At 45.0% G+C, this 22500-nt stretch overlaps 1 protein-coding gene across 1 annotated transcript in view; it reads left to right on the top strand.

Annotated features, from left to right (window-relative positions):
- Positions 1-7625: 7625 nt before the first annotated feature.
- s1pr2 (sphingosine-1-phosphate receptor 2) overlaps positions 7626-22500 on the top strand; it is a 22608-nt gene continuing 7733 nt past the window's right edge. The window contains exon 1 of the mRNA XM_083779935.1: positions 7626-8283. The gene's annotated coding sequence lies outside the window, so the exon portion shown is untranslated. The remainder of the gene's footprint in view (positions 8284-22500) is intronic.

The raw sequence follows: 22500 nt of genomic DNA, 5'->3' as shown, positions 1-22500 counted from the left end.
GTAATACTCCAATCATAGGTAGGTATATTGAGCAGATGTAGATGCTGTAATAGGTATATTGAGCAGATGTAGATGCTGTAATAGGTATATTGAGCAGATGTAGATGCTGTAATAGGTATATTGAGCAGATGTAGATGCTGTAATAGGTATATTGAGCAGATGTAGATGCTGAAATACTCCAGCAGCTACCAATGCAAGGACACTTGCCTGAAGTGGACCCTCCCTGGGTGGGAACCATCTTTTCAGGCATGACTGTAATAATAAGGTAATCCTATACTGAGCAGGTAGGGTGGAGTTCTGTAACACTAGGCCAAGCACAGCGATCCATGAGATACTGTCTACTCACAAAGCACAGCGATCCATGAGATACAGTCTACTCACAAAGCACAGCGATCCATGAGATACTTGTCTACTCACAAAGCACAGCGATCCATGGCACCTTGAGATACTGTCTACTCACAAAGAGGTCAGTATAAGGAAATAATGTCATGACATCACAGGAAACACAGGCCGTGTGCAAAGTTGCAAACACTATATGGGCCCCTGCAGCAAAACAACATGTTGCACAAGAGTTCTGCTGCACAGTTACAGTGTCGGAATCATACTTTGTTGTGACAACTATAGCACAGAGTCAGCGTCACATGATGTTGCATAGGGGATCCTCCTGAATCGATAATGATCTCGATACCTAGGGTGCCGATTTGATTTATATTGCTTAATTATATTGTGATTATGCCATTCAGCGATTGTTGCGATTTGATATTACAATTAATTGCAATTTTTATATACTAGAACATTTTGAAACAATTATAAACAATGTAAACCATGACAAGTTAAATCATACACTTCAATGCAGCCAAATAACGTCAGTCAGTCTTATATCATGAATCTTTTTTTTGTGTCCAAATCACAATGAACAGATTATGTTGCTACCAGAACTGGTCTCCTGTTGAGCAGGGGGGGGGGGAAAGGCAATACAGGGTAGAGATAAGGGTAAAACTAACACTACTACTGTAGTGTGGTGTGGGGCACTGCAGTGCAGGCAGGCAGGGGAGAACTGATTTGGGGGAGAACAGATGTACCTCCAAACCTGTGAACAGCTAGCAGAGACAAATGGCAGAAGCACCACTTTAAGCTGTGGAGAGAGATCAGACACCCTGACCTCCAGATACCATTGTTTATACTGTTTTAGTTCAGGGATGTGTGCAGGAAGCAGCCCATGTCTCAGCAGCCCCCCCACACCCACCCCAGACCCAGAGTGTTGAGTGATTCTCACAACACCTTTGACATTTAACCACTTAAGACCCTATATAACCCTATATTCCCAATTGTAAAAGGCCTAGAAAAGTCCTCAAAGCTTAGGCTAAATAGTTTACTGCATGCTAGTCATTGCCACTATTGTTGATTGTGTTGATTGTGTGGTTGCATACATGGCCACAGGGCAACCAGACAATTGTTATTGTCAGTTTATATGTTTCTAGAGTCATTTCTGACGTCATGTGGGTCTATGAGGTTATCCATTATTATGTCATCATGCTGTGATGTCACGTGTGATGTCATGCGTCCATGGGTCTATGGGTCTATTATGACATATAACATTAGCATCTTTGCTTATACCAGTAAGACGCCTGAGGTCGCGTGCACACATCCGCCTTGGTGACAGCTACTGCTGGGCGAGCACTGGAGCTTTGATCAACATTATGGAATGAATTATGTACTGGCCATATATGGAGCGTGTCTTGAGTGTGCAGGGTTTGATGAGGTCAGATCAACATATGGAATGTCGGAACACGTCAGCTCCATATATGGAGATATATGGGTGGCAGTGGAGGCAGTGTCTTGAGTGTACAGGGTTTGATGAGGGCCCAGGCATGCACGTGTACGTGACCTGTGCATGCGACCTGTGCATGCATATGTATGAGAAAAACTAAAGCCACTGATTTCTCTCTCCAGAAATAGTGTTTGGTGAATCGCAGCTGTAAGTTGGAAAAGAGAAATGTTCAAAATAACTTATCTGAGCTGTGAGCAACGTTACAGACTCATCCTGTCATGAACAGTGGCCACATCTCCACAAAACGGAAAATGAGCATATTTCCTGCTCCTTTGATGTGAACAACAACATATATAAGAGAATCATGTCATCCGGAACATGCATTCTGATTATAGCAAACCCATGACTTTGGTGCACATGATCTGAGGAGCACTGCAGCACTGCTAAAAATACATGAGCTATCTAACACTGGTCCAGCTCCGAAAGCACTGCAAAGTCCTAAGTGTTCAATGTTCATTCTAACTCATAAGGGTCATTCATTACACTCTCGTAGTTCAATTAACACTCTGGGTTTTACAGTGAAGAGTCGGGTCTCTTCTCTCTACCATGCCTCTTGCTGTCATGGTCATGGACTCATTGATTTAAACAGGGAAGTGAAGTGATGGGATTGTGGTTTCCCCTTCATCTCCCATTTTGTCTGAATAGGGGTGTTTTATTTCAAATCCAAACTTGATATCCTTTTGAATAGACAACTTATAGGCTACTTCTCCTCTCCTGGGAGATTTGCATAAAAACGTTTCCATTTGTGTCACGAACGACTGTTATGAGAACCAACCTGCACAGTAAAATCATCAGTGGTAATTGAACTCTTGCTGAGTGTAAAAGGGGGCCTTTACAGGTCCCTTACGGGCCTATTAGAGTTCTTAACACTGCTTATTCTCCTGCGCAAGGAGCACATATCCTGTTGTGTTGTGCTCCATCCATTGTTCATGCAAGCTATATGAACTGGGTTAAAGGATCATCCAAAAGGGATGGAAAGTACCCGTCTATGGAGCCTGAGAACAGCTATAGTTCACTGTTAATGAGCTCCCCAGTGTGTAAGCCGCCATCTAAAAGTAGAAGCAGAGGAAATTCAGACGGGCTGCCTTCAAAGACACTTTGCCTATTTCAGTTCTTAAGCTTTAGTGCAAAGATGAGTAAGGCTCTTCAGATAACCTGATGAGTGTCTTTATTTTCTGTTGCTGTACAGTACATAATATGTACTGTACAGCAACAGAAAATTGGGCACAGTGCCGGAAAATATTATTTTCCGGCACTGTGCCCAATTCAGTGTCTCTGTCTGACTCTGTGAGAGGTTTATGTCTAGTAAGACCTGCTTACCGTATCATTTCTCTGTCTGACTCTGTGAGAGGTTATGTCTAGTATAAGACCTGCTCACCGTATCATTTTCACAAGGGGGTAGAGCGAGGTCAGGTAACCACAGAGCGCCTGGAGAATGTGTGTTTGTATACAAAGTACTGAAGCAAAGTCTCTTTCATCTACTTCTTCTTTGTGTAAAAGTTCTAATCTTCCAAATTCGTGCGGTCGGCCTTCCATGGCGAAAACCAATCGCCATGCACAGAAGCAGAACTGTGAAATAAACGCGGATACAATTCCATCAGATGTTATCAGGCCAGACAACAACTTGTGAAACAATAGCGATATCCAGGGTTCGATTTGCCTCTGCTCTGCCCTCCCTCTGGTCATCCATTTTTTATCACTGGTACTGGTGATACTGTATGTAAACCTGCTTCTGGTCAGAATAAATTAAATCCATGCATTTTTGGGAAATGTATGTCTGGTATGTTTAGGTTCTTTGATACCATCACAATTTAACAATTTAATAAATAAAAAATGTTAACTAGCTTACATTAAACACTCGCCTCATTATTTCAGGAAATGTTGACAAAATTCGACAAAACTGTCACTTTTTATTCAACAAAAGATACATTTGCCTACAAGCTCACAACGCAAGCTGCTATTTTCATTACAAAGGGAGTCTACCAACGCACTTCAAGCCTGCAAGGACACATGTTGCAGAATGAGGAGAGGACAATTTAATTGGAGCAACACAGACATTTTAAGCCTTTTTATTAGGTGCCAGTATACAAAACGACTAACGTTTCGACCTATACGGTCTTCATCAGAGTCATGACTCTGAATCTTGCTCCAGTGTCCTAGCTCTCCTCCTTCTGCTGCTATTTTCACTATTTGTTGTATGAAGAAGTATATAGAGGTTTAAGTGCTTAACCCATTCTGAACGGGCACCCATTTTGGTGTCAGCATCATGTTATGCTTTAGCTATTGAAAAATAGCAGATCTACAAGCTCATATCGCGCCACCGAGTGGCGCGATACGAGCTTGTAGGTCTGCTATTTTTTTTAAATCGAAGAACGACTGACATTTTTATAATCTGATCTCAGGTCAGAATGGGTTCATCAGACCAGTGTGTTTCCAGTGGAAAACTCGTATGAATCTGATCTCGGGTCACCCCCACCCATACGACCACCAATATCATGGCAATATCTACAGTGTTAATCACATTCACCATGCAGCCACACACCCTCACCCTGGTCTTGCTGGGGGGGGGGGGGGGGGGGGGAGGGGCTAAGAGAGAGGCAGCTAATAACAGCTGCCAGATGTGGGAGTCCCCTGAGCCCGTGTGCATTCTCACAGACAATGGAATGCTTATGAGGAGCCCCTGCAGGAAGTGAGGTCAGGGCTCTTGACCCCTCCCCTAAACTAAGTGGGAGACACAGTGATGGGGTTCCTAAGTGGAGCGTTGCTGCTGCTGCAGACCCCTAAACACATCTCATCATAAACCCGCTCGCTGACAATGAGCAGTCGGTCCGTAAAGCCTGTCTGCCAGACATCCCAGATGACACACAGCATCCATTCGACACCCCCGACTGTCAAGTGATCAATGGCACAGATAAGACGGAGGAAATATAAAGGCCTGTAATGTGCATAAAAGACACACACACACACACACACACACACACACACACACACACACACACACACACACACACACACACACACACACACACACACACACACACACACACACACACACACACACACACACACACACACACACACACACACACACACACAAACACACACACACACACACACACACACACACACTGTTACTTTCTTAGCTTACGCATGTTTCATGATAAATGCTTTTATGTGATGTATTCCCATGCTTTTGTTCTTGCTTAAATGTAAGTCGCTCTGGATTAAGAGCGTCTGCTAAATGCCTAAATTGTAATTGTAAATTGTACACACACACACACACACACACACAAACACAAGATTAAAATCAAATTGGTCGTGAAAACGAAACACTGCAAAGTTTTATGAGGATTTCACAATTGCTTCCTTTTTCCGAGTGAACGCACGTCACACATGCTTGCAGCAGATGGTATATAGGAGAAGGGCAGAGATGAGCACCATGGGAGGAGATTACCCAATCTCTACTCCCCCATCACTGACTGGACTCCATTTACGTAGACGTGACAGAAGTCATGGTAATAGATGAGCTCTTTTGAAGAGGCTAGGTGCACCTTTGAAATGGTGTGTCAGTTTAACGGGAAGACATGACAGACGTCGTCAGATTGCATCATTGTCGTATTTGAGATTGTTCAATTGCCGCAATGCACTGACTATAAAGGTGCTGCGTCACGTGTGCTCAGGTGCTGGTTCCCTGACTTTTAAAATAATATTCATGATAAAGTTAAAACGTAGCCTATACTACACATCATGTATACTTAAAGAGCAATACATGTTTATTTTGAGCTGGTGAGCTTATAATTTCCTAATGACTGTAAAAAGTCAAAACAACAACAACCTCTTGCATCACCACACTCAGTTTTCAATGCTAGTCATTCGATGACTTTCGCCCAGGCCTACACTGAAACCCTAAAAGTGATAGATTTAAGAATGTTTTGCCTGCTGTCATCAAAAATAAATAAATCTGCCCATCCCCCCATTCACAGCAAGGATAGACCCACAAAAAAGCATAGCCTTATACTTAAGCCTTAGCTGACCTGCATTTTCTTTTCTTATAATAGCCATTGTATAATATTCTGTGCAAGGGATGAAAACAACCCACTTTGTCAGAAGCGGTGATGTTGTTGAATGTAATTACACGTCGTCACGACAAAAAGTAACTGATATTTATCACAGTTATATTAGATCATAGCTTCGTGACTTGAAGTTTCCATGTGGTGAGGTGGCTGATGAGTTGTTCACCTTGCTTAAGAAACACAACACAACCTGTCCTTTTCTATGTATATGGGTCTGTTGACAACCAGCCACACACGTCCTTAACACAGGCCAAAGACCACCATCCAAATAATGTGAAAAGTATAGATATAGTGTCTCTGTGTGGAGTTTGCATGTTCCCCCCGTGTCCCCTAGGGTAGGTACCCTCACATGTTCTCCCCGTGTCCCCTAGGGTAGGTACCCTCACATGTTCTCCCCGTGTCCCCTAGGGTAGGTACCCTCACATGTTCTCCCCGTGTCCCCTAGGGTAGGTACCCTCACATGTTCTCCCCGTGTCCCCTAGGGTAGGTACCCTCACATGTTCTCCCCGTGTCCCCTAGGGTAGGTACCCTCACATGTTCTCCCCGTGTTCCCTAGGGTAGGAACCCTCACATGTTCTCCCCGTGTCCCCTAGGGTATAGGAACCCTCACATGTTCTCCCCGTGTCCCCTAGAACCCTCACATGTTCTCCCCGTGTCCCCTAGGGTAGGAACCCTCACATGTTCTCCCCATGTCCCCTAGGGTAGGAACCCTCACATGTTCTCCCCGTGTCCCCTAGGGTAGGAACCCTCACATGTTCTCCCCATGTCCCCTAGGGTAGGAACCCTCACATGTTCTCCCCATGTCCCCTAGGGTAGGAACCCTCACATGTTCTCCCCGTGTCCCCTAGGGTAGGAACCCTCACATGTTCTCCCCATGTCCCCTAGGGTAGGAACCCTCACATGTTCTCCCCGTGTCCCCTAGGGTAGGAACCTTCACAAAAAACATGCAGTAATCCTGGTCTCTAAACTACCTCCCCCTGGCCAGCCGGGGCGCCTGATGGAGGGGAAAGGAACTGGTTGGAATAACGTGTTCCTTCCACACGCTATATGTCCGGCCAAGGAAACTCCCCCCTGTCAGGTGAAAAGAAGCAGCTTGGACTCCTCATGCATAGAAGGAAGCATGAGGTCAGTCCGCTGCCCCCCCCCCCCCCCCAGGTTGGCAGAAGAAGTGTAGCGCCCAGGATTACATTAGATAATTGACACTGGGTGAAAAAAAATGGATTGCAAAATCGTGGGATAAAAATTAAAGGAAAAAAAAAAGTATAGACTAGAATCAATAATCACCAGAAGAAAGAAAGAAAGAAAGAAAGAAAGAAAGAAAGAAAGAAAGAAAGAAAGAAAGAAAGAAAGAAAGAAAGAAAGAAAGAAAGAAAGAAAGAAAGCTTGCATAAGTCTTGCAATATAATAGATTTAACAGTGGTTTGAAAATCTATATAGCCTATACCTCCATTGCAGGCAGCTATACTGTAGAATAAAACACATGGATATTAGTTTGAGATAATTAATCTCTTAAAGAAACTGAGGAGTTTGGAATAACATATAAGGACCATCCTGGGATCTACTTAGAGCGAGGAGGTGGAACAGAGAGGATGAAAACATCTGGACTTCATTTCTATCCTTGAGAGCGGAAAATAGATCAGAAATAGAGATATATTTTCAAATTAGACCTATCCACAAATCTAAAGAGCTGGATGAGTCCGACCATTTCGACACTTCTGACACGTCTGTGCCGTGGACGGCCAAATAAACCTGGGCTCACAGCACCGATTTCCAGTGTGGAAATGTGTTTGTGTGTGACTGTGTGACTGTGTGCGCGCGTGCGTGTGTGTGTGTGTGTGTGTGTGTGTGTGTGTGAGAAAGAGAGAGAGAGGCTGTGAACGTGCGCGTATGTTTGTGTACGTGTGTGTGTGTGTGTGTGTGTGTGTGTGTGTGTGTGTGTGTGACCGCGTAATGTGCGCGCGCCCCTGACTCCCCGGACCCGTAGCCCGTGGAGCTGTTGTTCTCAGAATAGCAGCGCAGCGGACAATCACAGACGGACGCTTGGAATAAGAAGAGAGACAAAAGAGAAAGTTCTTTAAAAGTCTCAAGTCATTGTCTTTAATGCTCTTAACGCTTCGGGAATTATCAGCTCTTTCTTTGCAAGAAGAGTCGCATTTGCTAATTCGGTGACTCCAGTATACAGTATGGATTTACCAGTGACTAGGCAAGGAACATTACCCAGTCCTCTTGGAAAGTTTTGACTGTCATCATCATTGCTTATTATTGTCTTTCACTGAAGGAACGGGTACACAAGAGCCACGGTGGAACCGGTGACCACATGGTAGAACATTTAAGGACAAACCTCACACAGACGGTCTTTTCTACGATCACTCACATGGGGTAAGTTAGCCTAAAATGATAAAATAACACTCGGAATGTTGCGATCATGTAAATGTTTCGGCCGCAGGTCCGAGTGACTGCAGCGAACAAAACAAGAATGGTGATTAATGGTGTATATGTCGCATAATTAAAACATAATTTTTTTTATACAGTACAATCATTCATGCACAATTTATGCTAGCCTACGTGTGTAGGCTATATATACACGTTTTGCGTCAAGGAGAGAGATAGTAGTGCATCCGGAGAGAAGTGTTCCTCAATCAAAGATCAGTTACTCAACGCGTTGATCAATACATTCCAAGTAGATCCATTGTAGCCTAATGCCATGCATGTAATCTCAAAATAAATACAGACATTGTTGCTAAACACGATACTCCCCGAGTGTCATTTGGTGACACATTGTGTGAGTATGTATCGCTGTGTGACCGGCAGCCAACCTCAGCCTGGGGTTTTGGACTCGCAGTCGCTGACTGTGACAGCTGTGTTTGTGGAAGTCTGTGTCGTGTATTAATGAATTACGCTGTGTTTAAATATTAACACGCCGTCCGTGTCATTTGGCGGAGGGCTCCACGGGAGTACACACGGCATCATGGGAAAGTGTACTGTAATATATTAGCTCCACGGAGGGTATATGCGCGTCCTCTATAGGGGGGTCCACCGCTTCTGGTGGCCCGTCGCAGTGCCTGCTGTGTCGCCCCCCCCTCCGATGTTTTTGGGGCTTGTTCATCCGTCACTCCAACCGAGGCATTGTGCTCAAAGGATGTATTAATAAGAGAAAAGCTCCCATTATCCCATCCACTGGAGTTAATCTCTCGGTTTGGAGTTACCCTCCCCAGAGCCAGGCCGCAGACATTTAAAATTGCAAGCAATTTTAGAAAGAGAGAGAGAGCTAGAGAGAGAGAGAGAGAGAGAATAAATAACTGTACTGCAACTTTGAATGTTCTTTGATTGCAAAGAATCCTGTGCGATATAGAAGGTGCAGTAATGACAAGCCCACTAATAGACTGCCTATATAATCATGCTGTAAAAACGTCCGGTTAAATCTATCAAGTATTTAGAAAGCATCAGTAAAAGTAGGCATGTATGGTACAAGTACATTATCCAGATTTCTTCCTAGATGAACGAGGGAGTTAGTTGGTGCACCTCTCGTATAATGCTTATTCCATGCGGCCACAAAGCGCCTTGTTGGAAGAGTATACTGAAATCACAGTGAGATATACATCAAATGATAAGGTTGAGGGACCAAATGTTTATTACCCAGATAAAAACAACCCTCAATCCATCATCCTCTCTTCTGCGGTGGGTACATGGTCGGTGTGGTGCTCATTAATGGCTTCTCTTAAAATGAGAAAAGCTCATGATGATGACATAACTCTTTTGCATTGCTGCTGCCTGGTGGTGATTTTGTGGAAACGGATTCCTCAAAGGCATTGACTTGAAAGCCGCGACATCCACTAGATAAACACTAGCAAAGATGACTTTGTGATAACATCGTTGACAGTGTTTTGTGAGGAGGAAGTGTGGTCAGCAACCGTATAGGTGATGTTGTTGTGTCATCACCGTGTGAAAGAGGCCAGGAGGTTTTAATGGTGGGGATGTTGAGAGAGCATGAGGGTCGCAACTTGTTTAGGGACTTGTGGGTGCCTGGCTACAGGTTCAGGTGCTGCGTGTGTGTGTGTGTGTGTGTGTGTGTGTGTGTGTGTGTGTGCGCGCGAGCGCGCGTGTACGTGTATGTATGTATGTGCTGACCGGCTGCTGTGCGCTGGCTGCACACATAACGTGATATGGCCGGCCTGCAGGCCTGCCGTCTGCACTGGGGCCATGTGACCTCATGGCTGATTAGACCAGAACAAAAGCCCACCACGCCACCGCCGCTGACCGCTGCCAGGCTTCTTCTCACAATGTTTGCAGCACACTCCATCCTTGGCTCAGTGGAGAGCGACCTGGAGTGTTGCTGTTAACAGTGTCAATGGTGGCGCGTCGACTTAGACGCTCCACAGGCTCTGGGGAGAATCAGGGACTCACACATGCTCTTGGACTTACCAGACCTTATAGAGAGGGACTTTAGAATCCATGATGTCAGAGTGCAGGGAGAAGGACCCAGGCCAGCAGACCGTGATGACATCACACTCATAGGAGTTGCCCGCACAGCTCTCCGGTGCCCACCCAGCCAGCCAGCCAGCGCACTCAGCGTTCAGTAGCCCACCCCCTCCTCCATAGCACCCAGATGTGGCCCAGCAGCAACTGCTGTAACCCGACACTTCTTCCCTGCATCCCTCCTCGTGCGCAGAGGGGCGCACGAGGGACCAAGACAAATAGATGGGATGGATAAAGAAATAGATGTATAAGTGAAGTGGATGGATAAATAAATAGATGTATAAGTGGAACAGATGGAAAAATAAATGCGTGATAATTCAGTGGTGGGAACTGGAAGTGAGGGATTCTTTTTTCTTTCGGGACCAGGTCACGTGGGGGTAGGGGGGAGGGATGCGTCGGTGGGGTGGGGGTAGGGGGGAGGGATGCGTTGGTGGGGTGGGGGTAGGGGGGAGGGATGCGTCGGTGGGGTGGGGGTAGGGGGGAGGGATGCGTTGGTGGGGTGGGGTGTGGTGATCCCTGAGGATGCTCGGGTTTCAGTGTAGGCCTGGGAGAGGCCCTAATAGGAAGCAGTGAGAGGTTTTCTTCCTCGGGGACAGCAACATCTCTTTTGTTGTCTACACACAGCCACTTTAGTTTAGAGGGCTAAGAAACAAGGAGAGATCAGAGAAAAGGTTCCCTGCCCAAGGCGACACGACTTTCACCTGGTTAAATGAAACCAGTCAGAATGAATAGGTCAATACATATAGGATTCGGGAAAGAATAGCTATAAAACCCCCGGCAGATCACAGAGATCAATGTAGGAAATGTGTTTAGAAAGTGCTGCTGGGCCTTTGCTCTGTGATATTAATAGTGCTTTGTGGTGCCACGGCCATGTGGGCTTCACAAGCTCGTGAGTCCTAACTGGTGTTTCCTCCTTTGCCCGAACAAAAAAAAAAAAAAAACACTTTCTTGGGTGTGGCAGCTGGAGCAAAATAAACGCCTTCTGTTCGCAAGCTGCTAGAAGTCAGAAGTGCAAGTCGCAACATACAGCATAGCCGACAGCATGCAGCTTCTCAGAATCACGGCCAAGAACTGGCAGTGACTCTGATGGGAGAAATAAATATGGACTACTCCTCTGTCTTCCCCTGTCCGTATCCGTAAACACTTCTAGGCTGTTGTAAGTCTTCACGACGCACAGGCACAGGCACCGGCACAGACGTACTGTAGTGAGAATGAAAGGAGGAGAGGGAGAAGTAGAGAGAGAATGTTGAGCTTGTACTCTCTGGATACACTATTTAATATGTATGTTAATCTCCAGTGTGCAAGGCAAGGCTGTCATCGCTCTTCAGATTACTTTGCAACCGTGTGCATAAGTTGATATTTGGCGAAATGTCCAATTTATGTATCAAAGGTTCTATCCATCTATTTAACGCTGAGAGTGTAAGAACAGAGTTAAATCCACACTCTGGATTTTACTGTTTGAAATATTTCCATCTATCACGAAGAGAAGGGGGAAAAAAATCCATCCGCTTTAAAAGCTCCTGTTACTGTACATGCCTTCCAAACTATTAAGACCCCCCATGGCCAGAAACGAATGCGTGTAGCAGCATGCCACCATTTCCTGACGCTGTGTGCAGAGAGAAGGGGGGGGTGTGTTCGCATGCTGATAAACGCCACTCGGCTGCTTATTACATTTTGAACATGGACCAATAATTCTAACTATATGCTGTGAGTCTAGTTGAGTTTAGTCCTACTGAATGGGGTTTTTGGACCTCAAAGTGGCATTTTTCATCACGTATCCATGCCCACAGACATGCACGTTACAGATCTTTCAGAAACAATGACATGGGAATTTAACATGAGGTTTTTATGGGTTTGTGCTGTGGCTTTTGGGACGGGCGCAGCAAAGCAACACTTTTCTCACTCTGCATAGGTTGCTGCTCAGCGTGATTTATGGATGGGAGCGGAACAAGCTCCCTGCTGTCTGCTACAGCGGCGCGCTTAATCAGTGCGGTCGTGTCGTGGTTTCCTGACGTCTGGTCAATCCTGAGTGTGCTCTCCCTGCCCTGATCTTGGAACAGGTACACATGTGGAGATGCTGTGGCCTCCTTATTCTCTGTCCTGGCAGCCATTGTTATGCTCTTTGGCTTTGTTTGTGCAGCTGGAAAGCTCACCACCAGCATTACTTCAACACCCCCCTCCCCTCCTCCTTCACAGCAGAATCAGGGAGAAGAGAAGCCAGATGCAGCGAGCGGGTCTTCTTGGGTTTTGTCTTCTTGCCCCATCCAGTCAGTGGGGCTTAGATGGTGTCTGGGGGGCGTGTCCAAGCAGCTTATATAGCTTGGAATTTAAGACTGGAGAGTCTGCCTGTCCTCTCAGCAAACCATCTGAGATGATCTAATGGCAGACAGGCTTGAAAAGATAGATGGATCCGTCGTACATCTAAATCCTAAGTGTTCATTTACATCTGACAGTATACGTTTGAACCCACACAGGTTACTTTATACTGTCAGACTTTAATGAACACTCTGGATTTTATTGTGTATCCTGTTTTGTCAGAAATAGCTGGTTGATCTGTTGACCTCCATTTGAGTTGTCTAAAAACATGATGGAATATCCAGCTTGAACGACGCTGGGTTCACAGTGCAGTTCAAGAGTCAGACAACTTTGCTGAAACAGACAAGATAAAATGCATGTGGATGCTGTTTGCGTAAAGTAAATGTGACTGCTCAAATGTCCATTTAGAGACCGGCTCTGCCTTGGTCAATGTCAAGTAGCAGTTGCCTCGTAGTAAGATCGAGTATTTTAAGATCTGTCTGGTTGTTGGATCAGAAAATATCCCTTGACAGAGGAACCTAGCGTTGAATTAGCGTTGAACTGTCGTCAAAAGAAACTGAGCTCAGTGCTGTTGTAAGAAGTAAAACAGACACACAATCCTGTAACTCTACAACCTCCTGAGGTACCACAGTCTTTATATGTGGCGCCTTTACAGAGTGCAGATTATTTTATTGTGGATACTTTACACTCTGGTGGTAAACCTTCTATGTATCAGAGAGGTCTGTGGATGGTGAAATCACAGTTCTTTTTCACACAATACATTTGGTTGGAAGAAAATGCAGCCGAAATGTGTCCAAAGCTCAAAGGAACAACTGTTGTGAATGTGGACACAACAATGTTTCTTCTCTAGGCAACCATGCTTTTCTCCAACAACAGATTTCCGTTAGATGGGCCTGTGTTTTCTCCAGAAGTCTGGCCTTTTCTTTTTTTTATAATTGTAACAGCGGCAGACGGAGGAACCTCTATCAATTAATCTTCAGCATCTTATCAGTACTAGAGGCAATCAGGTCGGCATTGCACTCCTGTGTGTGTTCTATTGTTAGTTAGAGTTTTTGTTGTGCATTACGCCTAGACTACCTTTTGACCTTTTGCGGTGCGTCTGTCTGTTGGTCTACATTCTCATTCATTAAAGATTTTAGTAAACATGATATGAACCAGCGTGTACTGTGATGATTATCTATTGTCACACAAGCGTCCTGCAACAAACACACAGGCACTCACGCACGCACGCACACACACATGCTGCACACACATGCTGCACACACACGCATGGCGTGCTGCATTATGCTGTGATGTCTTACATTCACTCAGTGACACTCTGGCGCAACAAGCACACACTCACTCACTCATATGTACACTGTGCTCTCTCACGATATCTTTAACCAGGCAACAGAACATGAGAAGGGGTGGAGTTCAAGTTCTGGAGACAGAGCAGAATGGGAGCAGGGAGCCGGGGACAAAAGAGAAGTGACTAAGGATGGAAAGGCTTTCATTAGGGGGATACCTCATTGTATCGTATGTATAGGACATGGGAAGGCTTTCATTAGGGGGATACCTCATTGTGTCGTATGTATAGGACATGGGAAGGTGTGAAGCGACCACTGCAGGTCAGCCGAAACCTGAAACGGACACTCCTCAGGCCGCCCACTCAGCATGAGAATGACCCACTCCTCCCTAGCAGTAGTCTAGTCTGGGTAGAATGACCCACTCCTCCCTAGCAGTAGTCTAGTCTGGGTAGAATGATCCACTCCTCCCTAGCAGTAGTCTAGTCTGGGTAGAATGATCCACTCCTCCCTAGCAGTAGTCTAGTCTGGGTAGAATGATCCACTCCTCCCTAGCAGTAGTCTAGTCTGGGTAGAATGATCCACTCCTCCCTAGCAGTAGTCTAGTCTGGGTGGTTGAGGTCCAGCCCAGTGTTGCCATGTCCGCTTATTATAGGCGACTTTGGGCTTATTTTTCTGTAAAATTGCGTGTAAATAATTGTAGTTGCGGGTTGCGGTTTTTCAGGCTTATTCCTAAAGTGTAGTCGCTTATTTGGGCTTGTTTCTGTTTAAACCAGTGATTCTCACAAATTCTCATGTCAAGGACCTTATCTAACTAACCCTACATCTAGAAATATTTTGTGCCAGGGACCCCCATACAAGATGTGTGTGTGTTTCAAAGAATATTCCACAATTTGTCACATTTCTTTTACATGATTGTTTTGAAAATAGCCTAGTCAGGCCTTTGGGCTGGTTTCCATAGTACTGGTTGCTTATTTATTGTCCAGCCCTACCAGCTGTAATCCAGCAAAGCAGAGGAGTGTCACTCTTTGCTGGTGCACAGGAGCCAACACCCAGTCTTGGCTCACGTGGAACAAATAGCAGACCTACAAGCTCGTAGCGCGCCACTCGGTGGTGCGCTATGAGCTTGTAGATCTGCTAGTTCAAATTTCAAATCAAATTTTAGTAGGTGAAACGAGCGTACCTGAACACAAGCAGACCTGAAAATAGTCATAGCCTTTTGGTGTGTGGTACGCGCCTACGCGCACAATCTGGGAGGAGATTTCTGCTGCTACTACAGAGCAGATGTCAGTAGGGATTTCACACTATGCTGTTCTCTGACTTACGTATAGCTCTGAGTGCTTTGTGATTTTGTAAAACTGCCTAGCCTACACGGAGAGGCCATGATGAAAGTGTGGCTTAGGAAATACAGTATATACGCGCGACGCACACGCACGCACACACATAGGCCTACTACTAGTTCTCAGATGAAGTTAGAATGTATGTATAGAAAACTATATAATCAATCTCTCTTATAGCCAGAGGCTATACTGTAGGTAAACCCAGCACATATTAGCATCCAAGTTTAGTCCTATAAGATTGTACACTCTATTGTTATACTTTTCCCCCATTTTCCTCTTTTTGATTTTGACAGAAACCATAGAAACCATGGCCCTATACCAGCGGAGAAAGTTGACACTACTGTCCCTAATAACCATGCTTAGAGACAGTTCCTCTGTCCTGTTCCCCTGTGCTGCTTTAGTGTTGTAACCATAGTAAATGGATATGAGGAAATGGGCCTAACCATATAGCGTGTACTGTTTCTGCAGAGATTCTATAATCCAGAATAGATCTTTTCCTACAGAATATGCCATAATGAGGTCTTTAATAGGGCATTTATAAGAGCACGACTGCCTCAGATGTGTTCTAAATAAATCCTACCCGGCCGATGTGTTTTTAATCACCTCTTTTGTGGCCATGTCTTTTGATCTCAGTAGTGATGTTTAAAATACTGCATGAGGGAGGAGGAGTTGTTTGAGTAAGGAAGATGTGACTCAAGAAGCATGATGAGAACGTACCTACGGTATTATGCAGAACAGGAACAGTTTGAGGTTACTTGAATACATTACATTAATTACCGCCACCATCTGAGGACAGTCCCAGCCCCCACCCTCAAACCTCCGTGGGGGAAGATTGTGGTGGTGGGGTGGGCTAATGCCTGCTGGTCATGGGTTACTTCTCCTGAGGCTCAATGGTTTCCGCCTTCATACAGTCTTTTGTCCACAGCTCCTCTCACTTTCCCTCTAACAGCTTCGCAGCACATACACAGCTGCCGTAAATAAAGCACAGCAAAGTCACGCAGACGGACTGTGTTGATGATCACCGACCGAAGAAGAGGGACAGACATGAAGAGCGAGAACAAGACAATGACAATGAAAAAGCTTTGCCTTTCTGACTGAACTGTGTCGACAGGCCCCCAGAAGACGCTGTGCTCAAACTGTCAGTGTCTGACGAGTGAAAGGGTAATCCCTAATTATATGATTATTAAACCCTGCGTATTGGGGACACCCACTCCCCTAAATATCCAGCGGCTTACACAAGCTTTTAATGACGCTCCGAGCATCATGGTGAAATTACCATAAAAACGGACAAAGAGCAAGGAAGATGCTGCGGCAAAAAATATGGTTACTCATTCACTAACCATATTTACATGTACTGTAAATACACTAAATGGTATAGGAAGCCACAGGCTGAAGAGTAAAGTGGCTGACTGCATGCTTAATAAGGAACTTCTTTACCGAGTACGTCAGTAAACAAGTATTTACCAAGCAGAGAATAATACTAACATAATAATCACTCCCAGACAGTCCCTTATCTCATCTCTGCACTCTCCAATTGACTGGCTGTTCACTTCACAGCTCTTTAGCAGTGCTTTTCTAAACAAGGGAAATGGCCAGTAGTGAAGTGAAAGAGAGGGCGGCTGACGCATGCTGGCAGTGATTTCACTCTTGACATACTGTTGCACGGCGCTCACTGTGCTCAGGGGAGCAGTGTGCGTGGGCTGAGGATGGAGGAGTTGAAACGCAAGGGAGGAGGAAAGTACAGTGGAAGCTCTGTTATGTTGAAAACACAAGAAGAAAAAAAAAGCTAACACACAGTGAAATCCTCAGCGCTGATTTAGCCCTAATTTGAGTGTGTGTGGATTGTGGAGCCACTCTACGGGTCCACTTGGGTCAATGTTTTACCCACTCTTTGACTCTTTTAGGGGATGAAGGGGAAGTGCAGAGAGAGGAGAGAGACGGAGAGTGTGAAGGGTGGTTGTTTCTGTGTCGCTCTGTGACTCGTACCGTCGAGACTCGAGAGGCAGGGCAGCCTGGAGATATGAGATGGAGGCCTGCGATATCTCACATTGTGGAGCTTTTAGGAGAATTCCACTGGGTGGGGGTGGGGGGGGGGGGGGGGGCACATTTAAAAGAAAGAGAGAAAGAGTCAGAGACCGGGGGAGAGGAAAATGAAATTAAAAAAAACTCGGCTGAAAAATTTCTTTCCTGCTCTGTGTAAACTTGCCAAGTAATGTCCCAGACATACTGAGACGTACTTTTTTTGCTTTTTAGAAATGAAAATAAAATAAGAGAAGTTCTCCTGTTGCATTTTCACTGATGTGTTCCTTAATAGTCTCACAGAATAAAAACAGTTAATAAAAAGTTAAGTTCAGATTTATTGTGGTTGCAGACAAAGCTGCTGTGTTTGGGCCATGGGAATAGCAAATCTACAAATAGTAGATCTCTAATAGCTTGTAGATCGGCTATTTTTGGAAAAGAGACACCGGCAATCAGGTTTTCCTTGTTTGGGGTTGGTGAGGGCTATCAGTTTGTCGGCACTGAGGCACAGAACAGAGATAACGGTGCAGAAGGGCAGTGAAGGGCTGCCCTCTCTTCACTCTCACTGAGGCACATAACAGAGATAACGGGGCAGAAGGGCAGTGAAGGGCTGCCCTCTCTTCTCATTGCCTTTTCCTCTTCTCCCAGATAGAGCACTGCAGCGATCTCATGACCGAGGACAACATTTACCACCACACCCCGTGAATGAGGCCGTTCATATGAGTCATCCCATGGTTCTCAGAAATAACGATTCTGCATTTGATTTACATACAGTCATGTGTGTGTACACACATTCTCATCGGCTTTCTGAACATGGATTCTCTGCCTCTGGGAAGTGACTGTGGGTAACAATCAATGGTGTTCCCATGCTGGTGTTAAAACAGATGAATGGAGCCCTGGATCCTAAGGCAGAAAAACACGCAGCCACATGCACATTAAAGACACACAACAGCAACACGGCCTCAGCAGACAGCCTGTGTGCCACAGATTTTCATGCTTCTTCACTGTGCGTGCATGCAGTTTGGCTGCAGGGTTCTGTGCGTGCATGCAGTTTGGCGTGCATGCAGTTTGGCTGCAGGGTTCTGTGCGTGCATGCAGTTTGGCTGCAGGGTTCTGTGCGTGCATGCAGTTTGGCTGCAGGGTTCTGTGCGTGCATGCAGTTTGGCTGCAGGGTTCATGCAGGGCTGTGCGTGCATGCAGTTTGGCTGCAGGGTTCGGGGCTACAGCGTAAAATGCCTTCTTCGACTATCTGATGCACAGGATGACTCACTCGTGTCATAGAAATGAAGAATATATTATGATGTATCGAGTTGGGAGCGTACAGTACACAGACAAGGCGTGCAGTTTGTCACTTGCGAGACATAACAATGCGGAGAATGTTTGTGGTTGTGTTGTATCCTAGGCTAGACGTCTTTGTTCTTGATCTGGTAACGAGCGGCAGTGTAAAATAACCTGTGGTAGTGAACCCTGCGTGACTCTATGGCTCTCATGCGTCCTAACACAGTTACAGACAATGCTTAGTACTGCCCGTCATTTATGTAAACATTAACGCAAACAGTTGTGTAAAATAAGTATGGGGTATTCTAGTTTTCAGTACTTTTACTTCTACTTCACTACATCTCAGAGACACCCATTCTAGGTGTCGAAATGCGTCCCTGAGCAAGACCCTTAAGCCCTAACTGCTTCCTTGGCACTGTATTAATAGCAACCCTTTCCTGATGATCTCAGGTCTACCATGACACACTTTGACATTTTGCCATGAGATGTGATTGATGCTGTTGTCGGACCATTTGGAGTATAAGGGGCTTGCTAGTGTCCTCCTATCTCAGCTTCACCTCATTGCTCCTCTCTTCCTGCCTCAGTTCTGCTCTTGCCATCTCACACCACGCGTGTCAGCAGCCCCTTGGCGTGTCCTATAGTCTCCTCGCATAGCCAGACGTTTCATAGCACTGCCCGCTCCGCCTACTACGTTTTCTGAGTTCTCTCAAAGTCTGGCTATGCGAGACTAGGGGAGTCCAGGTTGAAGATTGTTTACCTCAGGGTAGGGCTGGGCAATATGAACTAAATCAAATAGCACGAGTCAAAGTTTTGACCAAATACGGCAATATATAATCATCAGTAATGCCTATGTAATATCCAAGTGAGAACAGCTAGCCTAGAACTAGTCACAAAATGTTATTATTTTAGAACATTATTGAAAGTATAAAATAAGACAACATGTATGCCTGTCACAATAGTACAATAGAGGGTATGCGAGTGACATCATCATCATACCCGGAAGTTATGCAGGAATGCTTACTGAATGGCAAAAAACTACTTTTCTGGCCTTGATAGCCCAGACATCCAAATAGAAGTCCTATCTGATTGCATTAAACGACATTGAACTCACTTTGCCAAGTCACTTTGCCACTCGATTTCCCATTCACTTTATGCATGCACAAATGAGCATACCCTCTATATCTCAAAATTCCAGCTGATATCTAGTCTGATATAGGCTATCACACGGTATCAACATAATATTCATTTATTACCCAGCCCAACCATCAGGGGAGGGGTCAGGGTTATGCTGAATAGGGAGCAGAGGAGGGAGTGGCAGTACGGGATAATTAAAATGAGAGGCGTAGCAGAGCACTTTCAGAGCGCAATTACACGCCCACTCAGACTGCCATTAGGGGGACAAAACTGAAGAGAACAGGACAAATCACACAGTATATCCATGCTTTAGACACAGTGAAGGGTCCACTCCAGAGAAAACAAAAGTGTCCGCAACCATGAATCTAGTAGGCCCTTGATTTGGGCCTATGAGTTCTCCTCTAATTAATGGTGATGAATGAGTTGAGGGGCGAGCTCAGGGAACAAGATGACACCAGGCAGTGTCACATGACATGTTCTGAAGTTGATTAAGTATATAAAGAATTGTATGGTTCACATTGAGTGACCAGAAGATAATGACCTGAAAAGAATAGAAATGATAAGAACAGGTACACAATAAAACATGATGGTCTACAAATGTAGATTAGTTGTCCTTCAACAGTACCATCTCTTATCATTGGGCATACAGTCTGCACTAACCATGGATCACACAAGAAGGCCTACATCTATGCTTACGTAGATGAGAGTGAATCAGTAAACAGATAAGAGCTAAGTAAGCAAGTCAAGACTAGAATATATCGGGTAGCGGACCCAGCTGGCCATGAAAGGTTGAAGACTGAACTGATGATTTGCTTAAATTAATAAGTTGCTTTATTCAGAGATCAATGTAGAACTGCCAGAAACTAGGCATAAAATGCATATCAATAAACATATCCAACATCTCAATATCAGCATAACAAACTGTTCCATTGAACCATAATTACATAACCAATAACCAATAAAAGACAGTGCATACGCATACCTCAAAACAACATTATCGAAATACAATAAACCATAATTCCGGTAATATCCAACACAATAATAACATCAGAACCTAATCATTGCAAGTTGTTTGACAAACATTAAAGGAAATTCACCGTGTCCCCTTTCCAGCTGGGTGCTAAAGTGGCTTGAGCAGTTGAGCTTGGCATCCATTTGTTCCATGATTAGTTTGGCATTTGACCTTCCTTTCCTTAAGCCTTGACCAAACCTTCCGTATCAAACACACATTTTGTGTGTCTCATAGTGATACCACAGTGGCTGTTTCATAGTTGGTAATGCTGTCATCTGCAGCACCATGATGGGCGGCAGCACCACGGGTCAACTTGATTTCCTTCTAATTACTGATTTGTTCCTCTGGGCAGGACATTCCCTTCAAATAAAAGCATTGATACCTGACTTTGGGCAGGACGCCCTTCAAAATAACACATTAGTGAACGACGTGAAAAACCTCCCTGGGGGTCCGTTACATAACATAGCAACTACAAAGATTACTTTTCTGTTGGACAGCGTTTCTGATCAAATAGCCTGAGATCGCCCCCGCACGCACGCACGCACGCACGCACGCACGCACACACACACACACACACACACACACACACACACACACACACACACACGCATGCACAAAAAGGTTGTTTTGTGCACCTGTCTTTGGCAAGTCCCACTAGGTAGGAAAGTGGGTGGTGCATCTGGCCTGTTTGTGTACTGGTGTTGCCAATGCGCCAGCTTTTTGCAGAAAGCGTGAAGGACCGTTGAAAAGAAGGAAGTTCCCTGACACCATTAATTGAGTTTTCCTCTAATGAATGGTGTTGACTGAGTGACCATTCAGTTGAGAGGCAAGCTTCAGAGAACAATGACACCAGTATCACATGACATGTTCTGAAGTTGATTAAGTATATAAAGAATTGTATTGTTCACATTAAGTGACCACAAGATAATGAGTTGAAACAGATATAGAAAAGAATGGAAAGGAATTGTAATGATAAGAATAAGCACACAATAAAACATGATGGTCTACACATGTAGATTAGTTGTCCTTCAACAGTTATACATCTCTTATCATTGGGCATACAGTCTGCACTAATCATGGATTACACAAGTAGGTCTATCTATATGTTTACGTAGATGAGAGTGAATCAGTAAACATAAGGGCTAAGCATGTCAAGACTAGAATATATTATAAAGATGACTTGGACTTGTTGGACACAGTTCCTGGTCAAATATAATTATATCCCCCCCCCCCCCCCCACACACACACACAGCAGGCTGTTTTGTACACCTGTCTTTGGCCCGTTCCACTGGGTATAGGACAGTGGGTGGTAACCTGTCTTTGGCCCGTTCCACTGGGTATAGGACAGTGGGTGGTAACCTGTCTTTGGCCCGTTCCACTGGGTATAGGACAGTGGGTGGTAACCTGTCTTTGGCCCGTTCCACTGGGTATAGGACAGTGGGTGGTAACCTGTCTTTGGCCCGTTCCACTGGGTATAGGACAGTGGGTGGTAACTGCTCATGCATCTGGCTTGTTTGCGTCCTGGTGTTGCCAAAACGCCAGCTTTTGTGCAGAAGGTGTGAATGAAGGACAGTTGAAAAAGAAGGAAGTTCCTTAGCATGGTCAGTGAATGCTCACTATACACACAGATTCAGCCAGGTAAGGTCAGTGAATGCTCACTATACACACAGATTCATCCAGGTAAGCAAACAGTAAACACATTACAAAGCAAACAAGATAAGCTACAAATGTAAACGCT

Source organism: Protomyctophum parallelum, assembly GCF_964188405.1.
Source record: "Protomyctophum parallelum genome assembly, chromosome: 13".
Classification (NCBI taxonomy): Eukaryota; Metazoa; Chordata; class Actinopteri; order Myctophiformes; family Myctophidae; genus Protomyctophum; species Protomyctophum parallelum.
This window is presented reverse-complemented; position numbering and strand designations above follow the sequence as displayed.